Here is a 15,247-nt window from a genome sequence, read left to right as displayed (position 1 = left end):
AATGTTCGTATGAAAAAATGTATTTTAATTATATATATCATTTTATGCAAAAAATCAAAAGTAGAATTTTATATTTTTATTATGCATAGATATTTTGCTTTTTGAAATTCAGTGAATTCTTAAGCGATTATTTAATATGTTTGAAAATATTAATAATATTAATAATAAAAATATGAAATTATATATTTTACATTTTTACATAATGAATTTTAATTGATTATTATATATATACACACTTTATATTTATTTAATAAATTTTTAAATAATAATATTATTTTTATTTCATATATACATTATTTTTTATTTTAATATTATGAATCAATTAGTAATAATTTCGCATATTCAAATTAGAAAATAATTAAAGTATAAAATAGAAAATAAAAGTAATCGTAAAATCAATGATTTTATTGAATTATTTGCTTTATTTAATTAAAATTCACAATTTTATATAATTTCTGATTTTTGAATATAAATATCCAAGTAAAGTACCAAATTTTTGAATATAAATATTACAAAATTTGATTAAAAAAAAGAAATATTATATTAATAATAAGTAATTAAAAATTAATAATGATAAATAATTCATATATTTAATAATATTATTTTTCCATAGTACTTAATCATAGTGATATACACAGAGAAATTTTATGTCATTAGAAATCAAATTGTGGCAATAATTAATCAAAAAAAATTAATTATATTAATCATTATATATCTAAAATTAATATAAAATGGTACTTTAAATGATAGTATAAAATTATATAATGTAATATTATAAAATATATAAAATTATATATATCATAAAAATACAAAATCTTGTTAAATTATTATAAAATTATTATCATAAAAAATGTTATTAAATTATTATATTATACAAATTTACATTAATTATAACTTATTTTATCACAAACAAAATTTAATTTCTTTATTTTCTGTATTTCATTTTTTTTATATTTAGATATATTTGCTTATATTTATTAAAAAAAAATAATGAAGTATGATTTAGATAATTAATATGTTACTTTTTAAACAACTTTTTCTTAATAACAATAAATAAATATTTTAGTTTCATAATGAGATAGTAGTAAAATATATAAAATATATAAATATTATATATATAAAAAAATAAAATAAAATACAAGGAAATATAAATTATACTATAGATAATAGATACTCTATTTAAATTTGTAAATTTGTTAATTATTTCTCAAATTAATTTATTAAAAAATATTTCAAGTAGAATTTATTTTAAATTTTTAATTTGATATATATTTTCCTGATTATAGTAAAACACATTGAGAAATGATTTTTCTGAAACTTCAGTTTAATTGATTGTAACTTCGTAATCAAATTAATATTTCTTATAAATATAAATGAAATTGATTATAAATTATCCAATAAATTTATCAAAATCTATTTAATTTTATTATATGTCTTCGTTTATTATATGTACTTATATTATGTACTAGTATAAAATAATATTTCATCAAATCAGCGTTTTTGAATTATTTTACGAATAGAAATAAAAATTTTATTTTTTTTTTCGTGTAAAATATAAAATATCTTAAAAATTTGAAATAATCGAATAATAAAATCGAAAAAATTTCTTGCGAAAATATGCGATAAAAATATTTTTATAATTCTAATTTTATATCTTAGTATAAAATATTCTTATAGTTATAATTTTATAAACATATAACCAAAATATATTGATATATAATAATAATACTAATATTTTATATTTCAATTAAAGTCGCTGTTATAACTTTCCGAAATGTTTATAAAAAAATATTACGATATTTCGTTTAAATGAGAAATATGCATATATGCAACAATTCATTTCTTTGTCAGAAAATTATTTCCCCTCTAATTCACCAAGCATGTCGGGAGTTGGCACTTATGTACACATTTAGTTCTCTATCGTATACACGTGCCAGTAGTGGATCGTTGATAAACGGTGGCATCCTGTGAGCAGTATGCTTAATATAGTACTAAGTTATCATTTAGATGAAAAGATTATTTTAAGAGTTTTTTTTAATTGGTATAATTATATGTGACTTATATTTTACAGTTTCATATGCATCGATATGATTAATAATTACAATACGAAATAAATAAAATACTGATTATTAATAAATATTAATAATTAACTGAAATAAATTAATACTGATTAACCTCTACATATTTTCAATAAATAAAAAACTATATACATATAAGCGGTGTTACTTAATATGATGTTCCTATTTTAAAGTTAAAGCTGATGAGTGTTTTTAATATGAGGAATGATATTTTAATTTTTAATATTTATTGGTATTTTCGTCAAATATTTAATTTTTATTGAGATAATTATCAATAATATATGTATATCTTTTGATATATTTTAGGACAATATTATTCATATTATTTTTATTTTTATAGAATTAATTATTAATTACGAATTTTCTATTCTATTTTTAATTTTTATTTCATATGTTTTTATAATGTTCAATATTGGCTATTTTTATAGAGTTAAATTTTATTTTAATTTATTAATAATATGATTTCAATATAGAGAGAATATGAATTATTTTAAGATTTCGATGATATTATTTTAATAATTAATAATGTATTTTTGATACACAATAAATATTTATTTTAATTTCAAATTTTTATTCTTATACGTTATGACAAAATAAAAATAATTAATATTAGACGTTAGAATTTTTTGTATTAATATGATAAGTTAATTGAAATTATTTATTTATCAATTAACTTTTTTTACTTCATTGAAACGTATATATATAATTTTTCATTTTCTAATTATTTTGTATTACTTTTATTGTTATTTGTATTTATTTATATTGCTTAAAAAAATCATGATCCATAATTCTATATTAATTTAAGTTTTTTTTATATATTATTTTATGTATTATTATTGTATATTATTTTTATATATTAATTAAAGTTTTTTTTTTTATAATTCAAAAATTATTTGAATAATTATATTTCATAAATCAAAAACAAAAAATCAGCAGTTTTTAATATTTTATTTCTATTGAAATCGTTTTTATAGTATTGTGAACATTTTAATTAACATAACTATCAGTTAAATTATTTATGCGCAACAATACTTTACAAATTATACATTTTTTGGAATTAGATCAGAACTGCTGTTTTAGTCTATGCATATACATGTTTAATCTATGTATTTACACATAATTTAACAAATCGAATTAAAAATTAAATTTTGAATTACGATCATTATCTAATAGATTATCTTTTTATTAATTAATATAATAATATAAAGTTAAAAATAAATGTTTTTTATTTATTTTGAATTTTATAACTTTAATATATGCTTTAGATTTTTCAATCTTATTTTGAGATGCTCCATTTAGGAAAATTAAATAACTTATGATCTTCTCATAATTATATAAAAATGTATATTTAGGATACTAGAGTAAAGTTTAATAAAATAAATTAGTAAAATTTAATAAATAAAATTTAATAAAATTTAAATAATATAAAAATTAATATAAAAATTTGGATGATTTAAAATTTAACAAAAATATTAAAAGTCTATCATAATAATTATAAAATAATATATTTCTAATAATATACATATATATGTATTTATGATAATATTTACGCGCACGCACGCGTGTGTGTAATCATAATTCCATATAAATATTCTATATAAATAATTGTAAATAAGAATAGCTATTGTGATTCTTTAAAAATCCTGTTTTATTTTTTTACGAGATATGTCTTTATAGATTAAAAATCCATGCTCTAGATATTAACATTATATTACTACAAAATGATTTACATATATTTAAAACAATGATTTTACTATAATGATACAATATATAATACAATCTATATATAGAGAAGACTTGGTAATATAAAACATTTTAATTTTAAGATATCGTATTTTTAAAATTTATGTAAATTATTAAATTGTGTTAATTATGTATTGTTAAATAAATAAAATATAAATAATTAACATATATAAATATATGTTAATTATATAAATATATCATATATAAATTATATATAAATTTATGCAAAATTAATTGAACTATGACAGTTAAAATAGTTTTCGCATAATTCTTGGAATAAAATAGTGAGTTATTATACAAATGTATAGAATAACAAATATTTTGTAAAAATTCTTTTCATACTTTTTATCCAAAAAAGGTTATATTCTCATGATTTAAAACTCTTCTCATGTCACAAAAAGAATCCATTTGTACCATTTTTCTATCAAACTCCTCAATTTAATCTTCGCTCAATGATCAAAATGAAGCCAATTCTAACTGGAGTTCTTCAGGTTCGTTAAGATCAAGCGAAGGAAGACTTTCTTATCTAGAACCATACTCAATCTCTAAGGCACCGTAGGTAAGCGGAATCTAGATTTTTTCGATGCGGAGCGTTGGTATATGGTAGAAAGGGAAGTGGGAACAGTAGTCTCTCCGCACACAACTCCTATTTGATTTTCCAAGGTACCGTTTTCTTCCACGAAACTAACCTGATCCATCAGAGTCCTGTACGAGAGGCAAATTAACTTCTACCTACGTAACGAAACTTGCATTTTCCATTTACAGCTCCTGTATATAATGTTAAAGAAATTATTTTTTTTTTTTCTATTTATCTATTTATCTACGCTTTCGAATCGAACAAATGAACAGTAGTATATGATCCTACAGCTGATTTCTGAGTATATTATATAGTATGTAATATATAGTATATAGTAAATAGTGTATAGTAATTAATAAATATATAATAAATATAAATAGTAAATAAATATATAAATATTTAATTATTTACTAATTAATAATTAGTAAATAAATAAATAAAATATATAAATAATGCTGATGAAATGATCATTTTTCAGATGTTTTCGTTTCTTTGTTTCCGTTGTTAGATATTCGATTTATACGATGAAATTGCTATTTTATAGTTCTTAAATATCGAATTAAATAATTATTTAAAAAAATTTAAAAAAAAGAAGCGGAAATTTCATAACAGAAAAACTAAATTACAATTAAAATTTCTAATTAACATAAGAGTATGTTATAAATCATCAATTGTAATTTATGATATTAATTAAATCATTGTACGGTTCAAAAAAAAGAAAATAAAAAATAACGAAATTGAGATAGAATATTTAATCAATTAATTAAATACATATAATATATAATTTTTGAAATTCAATTTTTTAAAAAGAAGAGATTTAATTTTTTTTTTTAAAGGAAAATTTTATTTTTTATTTATTTTTGCAAGTAAAGTATTCGTTGTTTATTCAATCGATATTATATATTATAATTAATTATAAAGTCATCAACAATATCTCAAACGTAATTTCGTTATTTTCGTTTTTTGTTTTATTTTGAATTAGAAAATCTCTTTAAATTCTGTATTAAAAATTGTAAGACATTATGTATATATAGAAAATATATACAAAATATATACAAAATGTACAATGTATATATAAAAGATTTATTCTTTTCTAGATAATTAAAAAAAGTATTAATTGTTTATTTTTTTTAAAGTTTTGAATAATCTTTAAAATCAATCTATTAATAATGAAAAAAATAACATTGATCGAATTATTTTTTTATAAATATTGACTTTATTTTAATTTATATATCGTCAGAAAAAAATTTGAATAAAAATTTCTAAACCCATAATTATAAATTAAAAGCAATTGATATTGAGTTATTTTTTTTTTATAAATGTTGATTTTACATTAATTTTTATATCATCAGAAAAACTGAATAAAAATTTCTAAAATCATAACCATAAGTTAAAATAACACGAATCACTAATATTATATAATATGACAGTAATACTTGAACATAAAAATTTTATCTTTGAAAGTTTCATAAATTATGAGGAAGTTCAACAAAATTTACATTTGTCATAAAGGAAATAACTTTAAAGGAAAAAAAAGAAAATTATTGCTTGGAATGTAGATACATGAAAAAAATTACAACTTTCATATTTTATAAATTTATTTGTAGATATTTTTACAATTTTATTTTAGTTTTTATTTTACAGTTTATTTTTTATAAGAAAACAATAATATAGAAATAAAATTTCAAATCTTAATAAGAATATTAATAATGTAATAATTATAAATAATATAAAAATAAACTTTTCAGAAATAATATAAAAAATAATCTTTTTATGATTTATATTTAAATTTATCTTGTTTTAAAAGTGAAATAATTTAATAATTAATTTTTAAAAAATTTTATAATTATTTTTAATTTAATTATATAATTGATTTGAAAAAAATTGAAAAATATAAATAATTTTACATTTATTATAGCTGAATTTATTATTTTTCAATATGAATTATTATTCGATAAAGTATAGTTTATTTTTATGTATAGCTTCAGTAAAACTCCCAGCAAGAAAGATATATTCTATTAAGATATAGTTATCGCTGTTTTAAGCATATTTTATGATAAAGCATAGAATACCTCAAATAATTCATTGCTTATGTTTTCTGTTTATTTTTATTATATTTTAAATTAAAATATAAACTATTAGTTTTTTAAACTTCATTTTTTTAATGCTAAATTGATATCTATATTTATTCTATATTATTCTAATTATATTTATATATATTATATATTGAGTACTTATCAAGTATGATGAGAGAAATTAAAAATATTTCAGATTTTTATTTTTTTAATGTTTAATTTTGCTATTAATGGCAATATTAGCATAAAAATAAAATTCAAAAAAAAAATTCTTCAATGTATATTATTTTATTACCAATATTTAAACATTTATTTTATTTAAATTTATTTATTTTTTTTTATTTAAATATTAAATTTATAGAAATCTTAATACTTCTTTATATTATTCATAAATAATTTAAACTTCAATATGTCATCAATAATTAAATATTTGATAACATTATTGCAAGAATATAATTATAAAAATATAATAATAAATATAAAATATAATAAATATATAATAATCAACATAATACTATTTTTATTAAATTTATCATTTTCTAATGTTTCATTACAACATTGATAATAAATATAGATATTTGTACGATATAAATTTCAAAATTAGAATATAATAAAAAGTATAAAATTAATAAAAAAATTTCTAATATAATGTAAGTTGATGCTGTAACGTAAATATATACAATTTGACATGTGTATGACAAAGTGACTCTTTAAAGAAAGCAATAAGTTTATCGTCCAAAGTTTTTACGAGGTACCGAAGCAGTCTTACTATCGGCATCCGGCCTGACAACTTCCGTCTCGGCTCTGGTAACTCATCATCAGTGAAACATCTGCATCCTTCTTCTCTCCACCGCTTTATCATTTTCCGTTCCCCTTATCCTCAGCTATCTCGTTACCTGCTATAAAGGATTTTAATTTGCTGAGAATAATTTCGAAATGCAATACTCGTGCGATAAAATAAATAAAGTGTAAAGTACTTCGAATTTTTATAATGAATTTTATATATATTATCTATTTACATGATTAATTGATTCTAAAGAATTTAAATAATATTTCTATCAATATTTTGATAATTGATATTCTATTTATATTTTATATAAGTAATTTAAAGAATATAAATTAGAAATTAATAGTATTTTATGTATGTGATAAAATAGTTTTAATTAATATTTAATTTAGAACGTTTAATATGATTCATTCGTTTTAATTTAAAATAATTTATTAGATATAAGATTTATTTCTTAATTGAGTTTATTTTATTAAATTTATTGTTAATGGTTATTTTTATTCTTTATTTAGCTAAATAAATGCAAATATAGTAATGTAAATATAAATGTATATAATCTTGTATATGTCATTGGATTGATATATTTTATAATTTATATATAAATAAATAATTTAGTTTAATATTTACACGTATATTTTATTTTTATTCATTTTTTACAATTTGTTTATACAATTTTTGTAATTTGAAAAAAATATTAGATAATTTAACATATATAATAATTTAATATTTTTACAATCAAATTTAATTTTTGATAAAAATATTTTTTTATAAAATATAATTTTTTTAAATTAACTTAAATAATTTTTTATAATTAATTTTCTTAATAATTGTTATAAATTTTAATTTATTGATTTATTTTAATAATCATAAACTTCATAATTTAAACGAAAAATTATTTTATAAGTATAATATACTATATTACTTTCTCCACTTGTAACATGTAGTAAAATATTATTTATGGCTGAATAAAAAATTTTCAAATTTATACATGATTTCATACATTTAAGCTACTATAACTAAGATATTATGACAAAATATTACTTTATTTTTCTCAATTTTGTGGTTGTTTTTATATTTTTATTATGATGTAGTATATTTGTATTATGATGTATTAGAAACTTGAAATCAATGAATGTTGATTCATTTTGATATTGGGAAAAAGTATTATCACAATATTTAAATTTTCTCTTTTAAAAATTTTAATTATTTTAATGAATTTGTAAATCTTATTATTTATTATAGATCTAATATAATATTATATTTTTGAGTAATTAAATTGAAATGAAATTTCGTAAAAGAAATATCCTGATTTATTAAATTATAAATTAATAATTATAAATTAAATATATAGTTGATTAATATAAATAGTATCAATAAGATATCAATAATTATATTTATTTTTAATATATTTCTATGAAATATCAATGTAAACAATTAATAGATTTTTAAATAAATAATTAAAATTATATTTAATTTTATTAATTGTATTATTAATTATAAATTGTATTAAGTATTAATAAAAGTATAAAATAAATTACTTTATTATTAAGTATTAATTCATTATAATTTAGAAAAAATTAAAATTTTATGGATTACACACATATAATTATATTAATTATAATTATTATATTATATTAATTATAAATAATTATAATTTTATTTATAATTATAAATAAATATAATATAATATTAAATTCGCAATCTTTTTTATTCAAATCCAATCGTGTGAAATTACGAAAGCACGAATAGTATTTTTTAAAAATTATTATAATTTCAAAATAAATATATTCAAAATAAAAAAGGGAATTATTTTATTTAGTATCATTATAAAATGGAGTATAATAAGATAATATAAATTATATTTTAAATTTTATCTTTATGAAGATATAATTTTTTTAATATTATGCTTAATATTACGTTTCTTAAATATTATTATAAATAATATTATTAAAATAAAAGAGAATGCATAATCTAGCAAAAATTCTTCAAGGATTTGAAAATATTTATAACAAAGTATATTTTATATTGTTTATATATATTTAATAATAATATATATATATATATATACAAAAGAATTATAAAAATAGTAAAAATAAAAAATAATAGTAATAATAAATAATAAACTTTTAAAACCATTCAAATTAGAATTAAATCAATCAAATTATGTATATAAATATATTTTCAATATATTTAATCAATAATTAATCAAATTAATTTATGTAATTCTTCAAATATTATAAAAACTGATATTGGATAAATTTATTAACAAAAATACTTTTTTTACGCATAAAAATCTTTATAAATAAATGAAAAAAGTTTATATTTAAATTTATTTAAATAATAATTATTTAAAAAATTATTGTATATATGAACTTGAAAATTTTGATGAAATTTTTTTTCTAAAAAGGGAAAATTTCTAAAAGTATTTTTGAATTATATAAATAATACATAAGATTATTCAAAGTTTACATTATTGATGAATTGTGGATAATAATAATGTATTAAATTATCTCGTTAAGTTGAGAAAAATATGGAGTATTAAATTAAACATGCATCTACAACAGGTGTTTGGATGCAATTCGATTGTTATGCAAACGACCTCCATTACGAATACATTCTCTCTCTTGTGAATCTATTCTGAAGATCGTTACCTATATTTGAAAGTACAGTTTAACCGATATTCTGTGAACGCGCGCGTGTAACGGTGTCGTGTGAATGGAAGAACGTATAATACATTAAAAATTATATTTTTCTTTCATTGCAATTCTTCACTGGATAATAATATTTTGCTATTAGATTAAAGTTGTTAATTTTTCTATTCAATATTATATTAACATTAAAATTTTGTTCTACTTTTATTGGAATTTTTATGCATTTTTATAATCTGTATTCTAAAAAGAAGAAAATAATCAATGATAGAATAGAAGACGATAATCGATTTTAATTAATTCATTAGGCTAATTATTAAAGTAATAATAATTGATATGATTATATAAATTACATATAAATAAGTTAGAATTAATGATAGAATAATTAACAATTACTAATGAATCAGTAATAATATAGACATTTATTTTTAGAAAATATGAGTATTTTAAGAGATAGAAATAAATAAGAAAAAAATTAATATTAATTATTAACAAAACATAAAAATATTTCTTCAAATAAATGTATCTAAAAAATACCTCATGAATCATACTCTTTTAACTATTACTATTCTTTCAACTACTTCAAGGACAAGTTTTTAGAACTAAAAAAGAATGATTCAATTTTTCATTTAGATATATTTAAATGAAGACAAACTTATAATGTTGCTAAACGAAGAACAAAAGGATATAAAGAAAAATATACTAGAAAAGAAATGTCATACTTAAATGATATGTAGCTATTGTACTTTAATATAATATAATATATGAATTCTATTTCTATTTTAATTATATATTCATTCTTGCTAGTATTATATAATATTTAAGAATATTTGAAAGAAATAAATCTTAATATTAAGATATTTTATTCAAAAAAAACATTTTGTGAATAATATTTTAATAATATTTTAACCTGTATTAATTAATTAATTAGGAATACAAATTGTATGATATAAAATCTATTTAAATTTAATTTAAAAAATTATATTTTTTTATATGTTTTACATTTATTTACGAAAAAATTATTATTTATTTTAGAATTAGAAATAGAAAATTTTGGGATTCACGGAAATTTGAATCCGAAATTTTGTAAAGTTTCGAAAAAAATTTTAAACTTTCCAAACTATTATTCTTTCTTCATAAAATTGTTATAAATTATAAAATGTGCTAATTAAAATGTTAATTAATAATTGAAACATAAACTCAATTGAATTATTATCCATTAATTAAATAACAGTGTATAATATTTTCTTAAATTTCAAGTTACGAAAATTTGTGCAAATTATTTTTTTAAAAATAACAAAAAATTTCAAAATTATTGAAGATGACACTTTTTGAAATTTTAAAGAATTTCGACGTTTTTCGAATATTACATTTTTAATTAGAATATTTTTATTCAGAACTTATTCAATTCTGTTTTAACCATTTTTTCACAAGCTAGATAATTTATAAATAATTTATAATATATAATTTATAATAGATAGATTAAAAAGGGACACTTTGTATATTGCTAAATAGCACCACTGCGCATTTCAAGATAAACATAAGTCATTTATAGATGGGAGTGTACATACATACTTAAATCAACTGGTAAATATTTTTCAGGTCGATGTGATTCAGTTTCAAATACCAACACCTGTGCGTTTCCTCGCAATTTAACAGAGAAGCAGGTTCTTGTATAGGAAGGCAAATATTCAAGAGAAAATGAATTCGAAATCGTGAAGCGGGATACTGACTTCATTGTTATGCGGACAACGTTGCTAGGTCACCAGTGCATTTCACGCGACAATGCACGACGATAATCCTCCTTTGATTTGACGTCTCTTCCTTTTCATTCTTTCCTCCCTCCTCTTATAATATTATTATTTCACGGGACCAGGCCTCGAGTTATAACTGTACATTTCTGTAGTGGCACGATAGGTCTTGGCATTAACTATGTTACGTAATGACTGGTTTTCTCGGAGAATGAATTCTTGGTGCGCGACCTGCCTCTTTTTCCTTCTTCGAGACCGTTCGCTTCAGGGACCACACGAGTAAATCCCAATGTACAGTTACTTATTTGTACAAACATGAGAAACTCGAGCGACGATATCGGTCAACGGACCCCAAACTTGTCCATCCTCTTTTATAATATAATTGACAAATATTAAAAAAACTTCTAATTGCGAAGATAGTGAAATTTACTTATATCTTCTACAATTTTCATATTGAAATTCTTGTCATTTTTTCTTTTATAATAATTATTAGATCAAATTCTAGATCTTTAAAAACACTTTTATTATTATTAAAAATTGAAGGACGCATTAAAGTTAAATTATTTTTATATATATTTTGAAAAGTAAAATACTAGATATTTAAAAAAATACTAGATAGTTTAAATGGCAGAATCTTTATCCAAAAAACATAATTGATTGATGAACATAATTGAAAGGCGTTTTATTTAAAGAAATGATCTTTCGTGTGCAACATGCAACAGATGTTGCATGTATAGTCAGTTACAGAAATACTTTTACTCTATATTACAAGAAAATTCAATTTATCCGATTTTATTAAAATTTTGATTTTATTAAAAATTTGAGTGTATATAAAGCAATAATGAATTATATATTGGAACCATTTTTTTTTTCATTGGGAAATTTCCGGTGAAATTTCTGAAGAGGTGAAATCAATTGAAGTTTCATTATTTTTTTAATTTTACAAAATACAATTTCGTTTAAAGATATTATTCATAAGATAATAGAATATTAAAAATTAAATTTATTATTTAAAAATTTTATAATTTATAATTTAACTTTGTAATACAAGATAAAGTAAAATTTTAAATTATTTTGAATATTATACTTCATTTCCTTAAAGATTTTAATTTTTATATATAAAAGATTATATATAATATATTATAATTATAAATATATATATAAATGATTTATTGTATTTGATATATACTCAAATTAATAAAATTTTTGGATAAAGTAAATTCTTATAATATATAGTAATATTTCTATGATTAATTATATTTTAATAAGTTATTGATTTAAAATTATAAGCAAAAATTCATTTTTTTAATTGATTATTTAAATTATATATATAAAACTATGATAATATTTATTATCTATTTTTTATTTAATCATTAATTATTCAAGAATAACTTCTTTCGTAAATATGTCTTTATTTTAATAAGTCCTGTTGTAAATTCTTAGGTAAATTAAAATAAAAATGAATAAAAATATTATAAGTTAATAAAATTTAATTAAAATAAATTATTCTCTGTTTAGATGTTTAAATATTTTATTGATTTTTAAAAGAAGATTATGAAAAAAGATTATGAAAAAAACAAATTAAGATATAATCTAATAATGTTAGTAAATTTTGTTATTTCCATATTGCTGCAAAAATTGTTGAAGATCAATGTATGAAATTTTATATTGCTATTAATATTAATTTTATTATATTAAATTAAAATAAATTAAAATTACATGGATATTTAAAATACGAAATATAAAATATTGTAATCAAATAAATTTATTGAATGTTATATATAATATATATATAAATATAGAATTTATTATTCTATATAAAGACTAGTATAAGATATAAAAGATATATCTATTACATGTGTGAATAAAAGATAAAAATCATTCAAATAAGTATGATAACTATCTTGAAATAGACTTAAATGTTCTATTATCAAAATGATGAGAGACCAATGATACTGTTATATTCTAGTCATGTGCAAGTCTCAATTGAGGCTACTCGACTACACGATTAGGATTCCAATAGAATTTGGTCACTTCCTGATGTTATCGCAATTTCGTCATTTTGGTGCCAAAGAAATCTGAAAGTTAATTTCAAAATATCAGTTTATACATTGCAATTGAAATTAGAAAATTAGAATCATCATTTAATGATGAATGCAAAAAATAAAAATTATTTCTATTAATTTATTTAATTTAATTTAAAATTAATTTTTGTAAGAGCTTCCAAGTTTTAATTTTTTAATTCCAATTTTTATTGTTATCAATTGTATTTTATTATATATTATATTGTTATCAATTGTATTATATTATATATTATATTTTTATTATCTATAATTGTCATTATATTATTATCTATAATTGTATCATTATATTATTAATTATAATATTTTTATTTTTTACCTTATATTATAAATTTATCTTGGTATTTTAAAATAAATATGCAAAAGAATTACAATAATAAGTAAGCAAGATAATTTTTGCAAAATAATTCTTTAATCTATTTTAAACTTAGTTTAAATTAGTTCTGTCCAAAATTATTTTTATATGATAAAAAATATTATTTGTCTAAATATAAAAATATAAAAATTAAATTAATTGTAAATTAATGAATAAAATTCAATAAAAAATATATAATTTTTAAATTGATTGCGATATTTACTAAAAAAGTTGATTTATTTTAAATTTTAGTTATTAGAAATCATTTTCATTAATTTCACTATATAATTATATTATTATATTACATTAATATAAACATTATACATATTTTAATATAACATATTTTAATTAATGTATTTAAATATATTATTGTTAAATTTGTTGCACTATATATCTTAACCATATTTGATACAGCTTTAAATAACGAAAGGAGAAAAAAGGTATCATTTTTTCAATTTTTCTAAGATAAAGATAATAAATATTTTTAGAATGGAAATAAAAATTGATTTATCCAATGATATCCAATGAGAATGGCAAGTCATTCCATTTTCCAGTATTTCACTGCCTTTGTTATATTCATTAATTAATTCCTTTAATTCCTTCATCTGGTTCAATTACATACCATTTAACTCTACAGTAGAGAAGATTAAATTTACTTTTTACTATGATAATTATATAATCGTTGCATTAGAACTTTTATATTTTTGGAAAATGCAGCCAGCAATTATGTCCGATTTAAAAGGCGTGACAGCGTTTAATTACATCAATCCGTGAAGTATTTTCATACTCTGTTTAAAGATTTGACGAGAAAGTTTCTCTTGGATTTAAACATTGATTGTCACACGGTGGCCGAGGAACTTCCACTTTGTGAAATGGGAACGGATTCCGCAACGAGGAAACGTTTAAGAGAGAACTCGGTTCCTACTTTGGCAATGATGCAGATTGTCGTTCTAGATAACTAAATTGATCGTGGGTACATGGAAAGGTCTCATAAGCGTTTGACAATTTCTCTTTCACTAATTGACCGAAAACGAATTTAAATATCATGTCATGCGTAATCAAAAATAGGTTACCTTTGGTACTTTTATGAACAAGGTTGATAATGGTCGGCTTTTCACTTTCTTTTTCTTTAAGTGGGAAAGTGAGTAAGCA

At 18.3% G+C, this 15,247-nt stretch overlaps 1 protein-coding gene and 2 long non-coding RNA genes across 5 annotated transcripts in view; 2 read left to right on the top strand and 1 right to left on the bottom strand.

The window, feature by feature from the left end:
* LOC108000152 (uncharacterized) overlaps positions 1-15,247 on the top strand; it is a 36,972-nt gene that overhangs the window by 7,492 nt on the left and 14,233 nt on the right. The window lies entirely within an intron of this gene.
* LOC133666944 (uncharacterized) lies at positions 6,971-11,710 on the bottom strand. 2 transcript variants are annotated; one of them, XR_009831853.1, is made up of 2 exons: positions 11,484-11,710; positions 6,971-7,372 (listed from the first exon to the last, which is right to left on the bottom strand). It is a non-coding gene; the product is annotated as an uncharacterized LOC133666944 (long non-coding RNA). The 2 variants fall into 2 exon arrangements; XR_009831852.1 differs by having other exon boundaries at positions 11,480-11,620.
* LOC133666945 (uncharacterized) lies at positions 9,548-14,301 on the top strand. The gene is made up of 2 exons (XR_009831854.1): positions 9,548-10,229; positions 11,511-14,301. It is a non-coding gene; the product is annotated as an uncharacterized LOC133666945 (long non-coding RNA).

This window comes from Apis cerana, linkage group LG11 (genome assembly GCF_029169275.1).
Source record: "Apis cerana isolate GH-2021 linkage group LG11, AcerK_1.0, whole genome shotgun sequence".
Lineage (NCBI taxonomy): Eukaryota > Metazoa > Arthropoda > Insecta > Hymenoptera > Apidae > Apis > Apis cerana.
The sequence above is the reverse complement of the archived record's forward strand: the minus strand, read 5'-3'. Positions and strand labels throughout refer to the sequence as shown.